Consider the following 10,410-nt stretch of genomic DNA (forward strand, 5'->3'; position numbering starts at 1 on the left):
GATTTATTTCAATAAATATTATCTGAATGTCAGGTTGATTTTTCTACCTTCATTCTAAGTTTTCATACTATTTGAAAGTTCATACAAATATATAAACTTAAACTCATAATGATGCTAAATGAAGAAGCCACACACCAAACCATGTATATTGCATGATTCCAATTATTGAAATTTGAGAAAGACAAAATAAGCATGATATAACAATTCTTGATAGTGGTTACTGAGAAGAGGCAAATGGATAATGCTTGGGAGGGCAAAAAAGAGATTTCTGGGGGTCCTGGTAATGTTTGATTTCTTGAAATGAGTGTGTGTATTCACTTTGGAATAATACAATCAACTGTGCATTTAAGATTTTTGATAAAAGTTTTAATAAAAATGTTTGAAAATAAATTGAAATACTAAAAGAAAAAAGAAATATATGAATTTATTTATGGTATAACTGAGTAAAATATATCAGTTAAAAAGATTTTTTAATTTTTAAGATGTAAAAATAAACTTGAGGTGCTTCTCATAAATTATACATTATACAGAAAAACATACGGATACCAAGGAAGGAAGTGGGGGTTGGAATGATTGGAATATTGGCATTGAAGTATCTACACTACTATGTATAAAGTAAATAGCTAGTGAGAACTGACTATATGGCACAGGGAACTCTATTCAATACTCTGTGGTGGCCTAAGTGGAAAGAAAATTCAAAGAGGGGGCATACACATATATATATAGGTGTAGATATATATATAATACAAATATCTACACATATATATACATATGTGTGTGTGTGTGTGTTACTGATTCACTTTGTTGTACAATAGAAATTAACACAACATTGTAAGCAAGTATACTCTAGTAAAAAGAATTCATATTATATCAAGATTTTGCACAATTAAAATATACTGCTATTAAGAAAAAAATTCTGTAAAGAAGATAGGAAGAAAAAAATTTTAGGTCAGTATGTTTATACTAGCTGAAACATATTAATCTCAAAATTTAAATGTAACAAATATTGAGTAGGCAAGAATTTCACTTGTTATATTTATATCTATTTATTCATTATCATATCACATCTATTCAGTTTCAATCTTTAGTTTTCAGGAGCATATATTATCTATTTTGTAAAAAGTAATTTGTTGCCAAAAGTAATTTGTTTGTTAACTTAATAGATATGTATAAGATTTAAATGAGGAAAATTTGGGGAGAAATGTCCCATAATTGTCAGCCTAATTACATAATTCAAGTAATTGCAATTATATATGTTATTAAAGAGTTAGAACTGGACATGGAACAACAGACTGGTTCCAAATAAGAAAAGGAGTACGTCAAGGCTGTATATTGTCACCCTGCTTATTTAACTTCTATGCAGAGAACATTATGAGAAACCCTGGGCTGGAAGAAGCACAAGCTGGAATCAAGATTGCCGGGAGAAATATCAATAACCTCAGATATGCAGATGACACCACCCTTATGAAGTGAAAAGGAAAGTGAAGAGGAACTAAAAAACCTGTTGATGAAAGTGAAAGAGGAGAGTGAAAAAGTTAGCTTTAAAGCTCAACATTCAGAAAATGAAGAACATGGCATCTGGTCCCATCACTTCATGGGAAATAGATGGGGAAACAGTGGAAACAGTGTCAGACTTTATATTTTGGGGCTCCAAATTCACTGCAGATGGTGACTGCAGCCATGAAATTAAAAGACGCTTACTCCTTGGAAGAAAATTTATGACCAACCTAGATAGCATATTCAAAAGCAGAGACAATACTTTGCCAACCAAGGTCCATCTAGTCAAGGCTATGTTTTTTCCAGTAGTCATGTATGGATGTGAGAGTTGGACTGTGAAGAAAGCTGAGTTCCAAAGAATTGATGCCTTTGAACTGTGGTGTTGGAGAAGACTCTTGAGAGTCCCTTGGACTGCAAGGAGATCCAATCAGTCCATCCTAAAGGATATCAGTTCTGGGTGTTCATTGGAAGGACTGATGCTGAAGCTGAGACTCCAATAGTTTGGCCACCTCATGTGAAGAGTTGACTCATTGGAAAAGACTCTGATGCTGGGAGGGATTGTGGCAGGAGGAGAAGGGAATGACAGAGGATAAGGTGGCTGGATGGCTGGATGGCATCACCAACTAGACGGACATGAGTTTGGGTGAACTCCAGGAGTTGGCAATGGACAAGGAGGCCTGGCGTGCTGAAGTTCATGGGGTTGCAAAGAGTCGGACACGACTGAGCGAATGAACTAAACTGAACCTCAACATAATAAAAGCTATATATGATAAACCCACAACAAACATTATTCTCAGTGAAGAACTGAGAGCATTCCCTCTTTAGATTAGGAACAAGACAAGTGTGTCCATTCTCACCACTGTTATTCAAGAAAAATGGAGGTGTAGGAATCAGTATTCCTGACTTTATATTATTCTTCAAAGCAATAGTCATCCAGATACTATGGTACTGGCACAGAAGCATACATATAGACCAATGGAATATGATAGAAAGCTCAGAAATAAACTCACACACTAATGGATAACTTATTTTTGACAAAGAAGGTAAGAATATACAATGGAGCAAACACAGTCTCTTCAATAAGTGTTGCTGGTACAACTAGACAACTGTGTAAAAGATTGATATTAGAACACTTTCTAAAGCACCATACACAAAGATAAATTCAAAATGGTTTAAAGACCTAAATGTAAGACCAGAAACTTTAAAAGTTTTAGAGGAAAATATAGGCCAAACACACTCCAATTAAATCATAGCAGGATCCTCAATGAAAAGCTCCATGAGTAATCGAAATAAAAACAAAAATAAACAAGTGGGATGTAATTAAACTTAAAGGTTTTGCACAGCAAAGGAAACTATAAACAGGGTATAAAGACAACCCTCGGAATGGGAAATAATAATAGCAAATGAAGCAACTAATGAACAATTAGTTTCAAAAATAAACAATTAGCTCATACAAATAAATACCTGAAAAACAAACAACCCAATCAAAAAGTGGGGAAAAAGACCTACACAGTCATTTTTCCAAAGAAGACATACAGGTAGTTAATAAACACATGAAAAGATGCTCAACATCACTCATTATTAGAGAAATGCAAATAAAAACTACAATGAGATATCAACTCACATCATCAAAAAATGTACAAAGAATAAAATCTAGAGAGGGTGTGGAGAAAAGGGAACCCTCTTGCACTGTTAGTGGGAGTGTAAATTAATACAGACACTATGGAGAACAGTATGGAAACTCCTTAAGAAAAATTAAGAATAAAACCATATGACCCAACAATGCCACTACTGATCATACACCCTGAGGAAACCAAAATTGAAAAAGACACGTTCATTGCAACTCTATTTATGATAGCTAGGACATGGAGCAACGTAGACATCCATTGACAGATGAATGGATAAAGAAATTATGCTACATATACACAACAAAATATTACTCAGCCATAAAAGAATGCATTTGAGTCAGTCTTAATGAGGGGGATGAACATAGAGCCTATTACACAGAGTAGAGTCAGAAAGAGAAAAACAAATATCATATACTAAATGGAATCTGGAAAGATGGTACTGATGAATCTAGTTGCAGAATAGCAATGGAGACACTGACATGGAGAACAGACTTATAGACATGGCTGGAGTATGGAGGAAGGGGAGATGGGATGTGGATAGAGTAACACAGAAGCATACATGACCAATGCAAACTAGATAGTTGATGGGAATTTGCTGTATGACCTAGAGAATTCAAACTGAGGCTCAATAACAACCTAGAGGAGTGGGATAGGGAGGGAGAGGGGAGGGGACACGGGTACATGTATGGCTCATTCATGCTGATGTTTTGTAGAAACCAACACAATACTGTAAAGCAATTATCCATCAATTAAAAATAAATAAATATTTTATATGGGAAAATAATCTGAAAAAATGGATGTATGTGTATGTATAACTTTGCTTTATACATGAGAATAACACATTGTAAATCAACTATATTCCAATATATAATAAAATTAAATTATAAATTAAAAATAAATTTTAAAAAACATAGATAAACAGATTACTGAGTAACATGAATTTCAAAGAGAGAGAGCCTTTTCAGGGAGAGATGGCTGTCTCACCTGTAGGACAAGATGGAAGGTAGAGGTTCTGGCTGCCAGACAAGATATGGATAAATTAAAATTTGGACAGACTACCAAAGCCATTATGAGTTAGTGTGATTAAAGTCAGTCAGTCTGATTAAAGAAAAAAACAGTTAATCTAAACACAGGGTTTGCTCTCATTTGTATATTATTAAGAAAGAACATTATTTCCTAGAGCCATCTACCTGGAGCTTATGAGAAAGTCTATGTATAGCCTAGGAGACCATAGTGATTCTTCTTTGGTGATTAGGTTAAAAAAAAAAAAGAAAAAAAAAATGGCTTTGATTTCCAGGCATAAAAATCACCTCCAATGTAGAGAAAAAAAAAAAATAATACCACTAACAGAAGACTAGAAGAAAATTTCTACTCTGGAGAATGAGGAGGTGATAATCTTGAAAATCAAATCCTAAGCCTATACCAAATATATATTCCTACAGCTAGAAAAAAGGTGAGAAACGACTACCTAATATCAAATATAGACACAAGTAGAGATTGGCTGTCTCAGAGATGAGGGGCAGGATTCTAACAAATCTCTTTCAGAAGCCCTGACAAAGGATACCCCTATGACTGAGGTTAGAATGGACTGAAAAACATACTTGTGTTCTGTCAGACCAAGGCATGGAATGCAAGCAACATCATTTAAACACTGAAAAGGGGAAAGGAAGGGAATGGAGTGCAGCGATGGCTGACTGTTAAGTAACCTTCCAAAACTGAAGACAACCCTCCTCAGGATCCTTAGAAAAAACTCAAGCTTTTGTTTTCTATAGACAATTCAGCATAATATGTGTTGAAAGTAATCATAGCAACAAAAATGAAGAGGAACTGCAACTCTCATACACTGATTTGAGAATGTAAAATGCTATTGCCACTTTGTTAAGCACTTTCAAAGTTTCTTATTAAAATAAAAATGCACTTGCTTTATGGCCTAGAAAATCTCCTCATGGGTATTTATCCAAAATAAATGAAGATATATATTCACACACACACACAAAATCCATGTATAGAACTGTTTACAAGCATCTTAACCAAACCTGAATACAACCCAATGTCCTACAACTAATCAATGGATAAATGAGATAAACAAATTGTGGTACATTCCTACAAAAAGAGTACTCAGTTCAGTTCAGTTCAGTAGCTCAGTCATGTTCGACTCTCTGTGACACCATGAACCGCAGCACGCCAGGGCTCCCTGTCCATCACCAACTTCCTGAGTGCACCCAAACCCATGTCCATCGAGTTGGTGATGCCATCCAACCATCTTATCCTCTGTCGTCCCCTTCTCTTCCTGCCCTCAATCTTTCCCAGCATCAGGGTCTTTTCAAATGAGTCATCTATTCTCATCAGGTGGCCAAAGTATTGGAGTTTCAGCTTCGACATCAGTCCCTCCACTGAACACCCAGGACTGATCTCCTTTAGGAGGGACTGGTTGAATCTCCTTTCAGTTCAAGGGACTCTCAAGAGTCTTCTCCAACACCACAGTTCAAAGGCATCAATTCTTCAGTGCTCAGTATTCTTTATAGTCCAACTCTCACAGCCACACATGACCACTGGAAAAATCATAGCCTTGACTAGATGGACCTTTGTTGGCAAAGTAATGTCTCTGCTTTTTAATATGCTGTCTAGGTTGGTCATAACTTTCCTTCACAAGGGGCAAGTTCTTTTAATTTCATGCCTGCAATTACCATCCACAGTGATTTTGGAGCCCCACAAAATAAAGTCAGCCACTGTTTGCCATTGTTTCCTCATCTATTTCTAATGAAGTGATGGGACCAGATGCCATGATCTTTGTTTACTGAATGTTGAGCTTTAAGTCAACTTTTTCACTCTCCACTTTCACTTTCACCAAAGGTCTTCCTCACTTTCTGCCATAAGGGTGGTATAATCTGCATATCTGAGGTAATTGATATTTCTCCCAGCAATCTTGATTCCAGCTTGTGCTTCCTCCAGCCCTGCATTTCTCATGATGTACTCTGCATAGAAGTTAAATAAGCAGGATGACAATATACAGCCTTGACATACTCCTTTTCCTCTGAGCTACATGCCCTCTGCTACATACTCCTTTTCCTATTTGGAACCAGTCCGTTGTTCCATGTCCAGTTCTAACTATTGCTTCCTGACCTGCATATATTGTTCCATGTCCAGTTCTAACTATTGCTTCCTGACCTGCATATAGGTTTCTTAAGAGGCAGATCAGGTGGTCTGGTATTCCCATCTTTTTCAGAATTTTCCACAGTTTATTGGGATCCACATGGTCAAAGGCTTTTGTATAGTCAATAAAGCAGAAATAGATGTATTTCTGCAACTCTCTTGCCTTTTCGATGATCCAGAGGATGTTGGCAACTTGATCTCTGGGTCCTCTGCCTTTTCTAAAACCAGCTTGAACATCTGGAAGTTCACTGTTCATGTATTGTTGAAGCCTGGCTTGGAGAATTTTGAGCATTACTTTACTAGCATGTGAGATGAGTGTAATTGTGTGGTAGTTTGAGCATTCTTTGTCATTGCCTTTCTTTGGGATTGGAATGGAAACTGACCTTTTCCAGCCACTGCTGAGTTACTCAGCAATAAAAAATGAGTTATTGAGGCCAAAATGGACAAGTCCAGCCAGGCAGTGGTGTAAGGGTGACTGGACATCTGGATACACCAGTTTCCTTCTTTCACCATTCCTGGGCTGAAGGAAGCCCTTGAACATGTGGAATCCCAGTGCTGCGCAGCCAGGGCCATATTCACACCCTGCTAATGGTGGGTATTCTGGAGGTTGCAATCCTTCCCATCCACCACCTTCCAATCCTACCTGTCCTCCAGACCCCTTTCCCACTCCCCCAGGAGCACAACAGTGGAATCCAGGCTTTCACCCTGGCAGATCCTGTCATCCTATAACACAGCCAGGATATCCAGGATGCCAGCCTTCAGATCCCTACCCTGCTCCATACCACCACATGGCCCTGGCATGTGTCTTGTGAATCCATTGGTTCCTGGTATAGTAGGATCAGGAATAATGATTGACAATAAGGTGCATGAGAGAATGAAGAAAGCTCATAAAAAGAGTCCGAAATACCATAAGCATGGCAAGCATTCCTCCTCCTCCTTCTCTTCCTCTTCTTCCAGCAGTGACTCTGACTGAATACAGGGCCTGGACCCTTCCCTCAGTCTCTCCAGTTCAGCTCTCCCATCAAGTTTCAGATGCCATCTTATACTGGGGGAAATTAGCCCTTGCTGCCCCCTCACCCCCACCCTTGCAATCTAAGCCTCATTCTGCTGTTCAGCACTAAATAGCTAGGACTAGTCAGAAAGGAATTGCCACGGGCTAGCAAACACCATCTTCTCACCACTTGGCTAAAACTTTTTGCTGAGTTTGATAGGAGAACTGCTTTTTGAAGATGGTAGGATTGGAGCTAAATTCTAAAGACAAGTCTAAGATCTGTAAAATGTGATTTTTTAAAAAATTTCTTTTGTAATATTTATGATTGAGGAGATGCTGTGGACATTGAAATATGGAAAGGAGAAATGACCTGTACCTTTCTTGTAATTGTAGCATACTTGGGTGACTTAGTGGCACATAAATATTTCCCAGCAGGAAAAAAAGAAAAAGCTATTGATACATGCAACAATATAGAATGCTCTCAAGGACAATATGCTAAGAAAAAGAAGTCAGAATAAAAATGCTATGGTCTATAGAACTCCATTGATACGACATTCTGGAAAAGGTAAAATCAAATATTCAGTTAACAAATCAGAGGTTTTCTGAGTCCAGTGTTAGAGTGTTAGGTACAGGGAGAATAAGGGCTATTTTTCAGGGATGGGAGTATTATGTGTCTTGATTTATGTGGCACAACTGTATGTGTTAAAAATTATAGAATTTCATATCAAAGAGTGAATTTTATAGTTTTTAAAGTGTTCTTCAATATCTCTAATAAAATATATTCAAAGTGTAGGTTCATTTATTCATGCATTATCGTTTCATTTTTCAGAGTGTAAAATGTATTCTTACTTTTCTACAAGAAGTTTTAAGTAAAATAATTTAACAGAAATACATTTGCTGCCACTTCATTGTGACAAATAACGCTTTCAGTTTTATTTTTCTTTGTTCCCTGATTTATATTTCCTTTGACTATTTAAAGATAATTTTTCAAAAATAATTTTAATATAAATTCTTTCTAGTTTCTGGAAATAGTGTCTTCACCCATGTTTAAAAACTTAGCTGTGAAATATTGATATAAACTATGTTCTTAGAAAAGTAATTTCTAGATTCTGTTAATAGGTCACATTTCATTTGCAATATGTAGGAAAAACCACATATTGTAAACAAAACTCAAGCATTTAAAATACTATGAAATTACAGTAATAATTTTGAAGTTTTGAGATTGTTTAAAGTTCTAGAAACAACACTTAAGATTGTTAAGACACTGTCTAGTGTCTCTCATTTTAAATTAACTGTATTAGTATAGTAATTACATGACCTTTTACTTGTGAAAACTTGAGATATTCTATGTGTCATATAATCTTTATGAATTAAGAAGAATTTCATTTTTAAATATCTCCTGATATTTAAAATAATATATGTATCTCTAATAAACAGAATCATGACTGCCCAGATGTCTGCCTTCTAATCTCTGGAAATTGTGACTATTTTAGTTTATACGTCAAAGAGGAATTAAGATTGCAGATGGAATTTAGATTGCCACTGAAATTACCTTAAAATGAAGATATTATCTTGGATAATCCAGGTAAACCAGTGTCCTGACAAAAATAGAAGAAAGAGACATAGTAAAAAAGAGATGGCAATAAGATAAATAAATTAGGGTTGCAGGCTTAATTGACCATAGGTGTTTAGGTTTATTCTAGGCTTTCTATCCTGTTCCACTTGTAGTATAGTCTGAAGTCAAAGAGCCTGATTTCTTCAGTTTTGTTTTTCTTTTTCAAGATTGGTTTGGTTATTCTTACATATGTGTATACAAAGGAGTATCACTCAGCCACTATAAAGAATGAAATACTGTCATTTGCAGCAACATGGACAGACTTAAGAGATTATATGGGCTGAAGTAAGCCAGACAGAGAAAAACAAATATCATAGGATATCACTTATATGTGGAAACTAATAATAATAATATAAATGAACTTAGATACAAAACAGAAATAGACCCACAGACACACACACATGAAAACTTATTGGTACCCAAGGAGACAGTGGGGGGGGGAATAAATTAAGAATTTGGGATTCATATATACACACTACTAACTATAAAATAGATAACAACAACAACTATAAAACCTACTGTATAGCACAGAGAACTTATTCAGTATTTTTTAATATCCTAAGAGAGAAAAGAAACTGAAAATTATATAGGTAGACAGAGAAAGAGAAATTAAAATAAAGAAATTAATATCTGATGTTAAAATTTTTTAAAGTTCATTTTATAATAAAGGCAACACTTTCTTGTATCTTGCTTAAAAAAGTGCAGTGGCTTAGTAACCCAAATATATGTATTATGAAAAACAATAAAAACTGAGCTAATAAAGTAGTGGATAAAAAGAAAAAAAAATTGCTGCCCTAAAAAGTAAAGAATGGTATCCTGAGCCAAAGAATACAGTGGTTTTGGAAAAGTCAAGGAGACACTTTCTCTACTAGAGTCACCAGGATGTAGCATAGTCCTGCAAGCCCCTTAATGTTAGCCTAGTAACTCCCATTTCACTTCTGACATTGAGCAATGTAAGATAATAAGTCTTTGTTGTTTTCAGTCACTAAATCTGTGATAATTAGTTGCAGGGGAAGTAGCACATTATATAAAATAATTTCTAAGGTAATATAACTGTAATTAATGTTTTAATTATAGGTTATATAAAAATTTTGAAATTAAATATTAATGCTTAATTTTTATGCAGTGAAATATCCCACTGATAAAACTAAAAATAAAACAAAACAAAAATCTGTGTGATTTAACTATAGATTATATAAAATTGTATGATCAAATCTGTGCACAGAGAAGTAAAAAATTAGGGGTTTGGGTACATTAGGAAATATATATATATAAATGATTTAGTTTTGATTATATTGTCATATGAAGTAGATGAATTATTCATCAGTCAGCTGGAAATATTTCTTGAAACTCAAAAAAAGATTTACAAATCTAAAATTTTACTTTTTATGATGTTTATTAGCTATATGTTTATATTATAAAAGTTCCAGAAAATACAAGAAAAATAAAGAGGAAAAACAGAAGTTCTGAGAATAAAATGAGCAGACATAAACATAATAGATTATGACCATGAACATGGAAAACTT

General features: G+C 35.1%; 1 pseudogene; it reads left to right on the plus strand.

The window, feature by feature from the left end:
• Positions 6,818 to 7,352, plus strand: LOC102174486 (annotated as a pseudogene).

This window comes from Capra hircus, chromosome 12 (genome assembly GCF_001704415.2).
Source record: "Capra hircus breed San Clemente chromosome 12, ASM170441v1, whole genome shotgun sequence".
Taxonomy (NCBI): Eukaryota; Metazoa; Chordata; class Mammalia; order Artiodactyla; family Bovidae; genus Capra; species Capra hircus.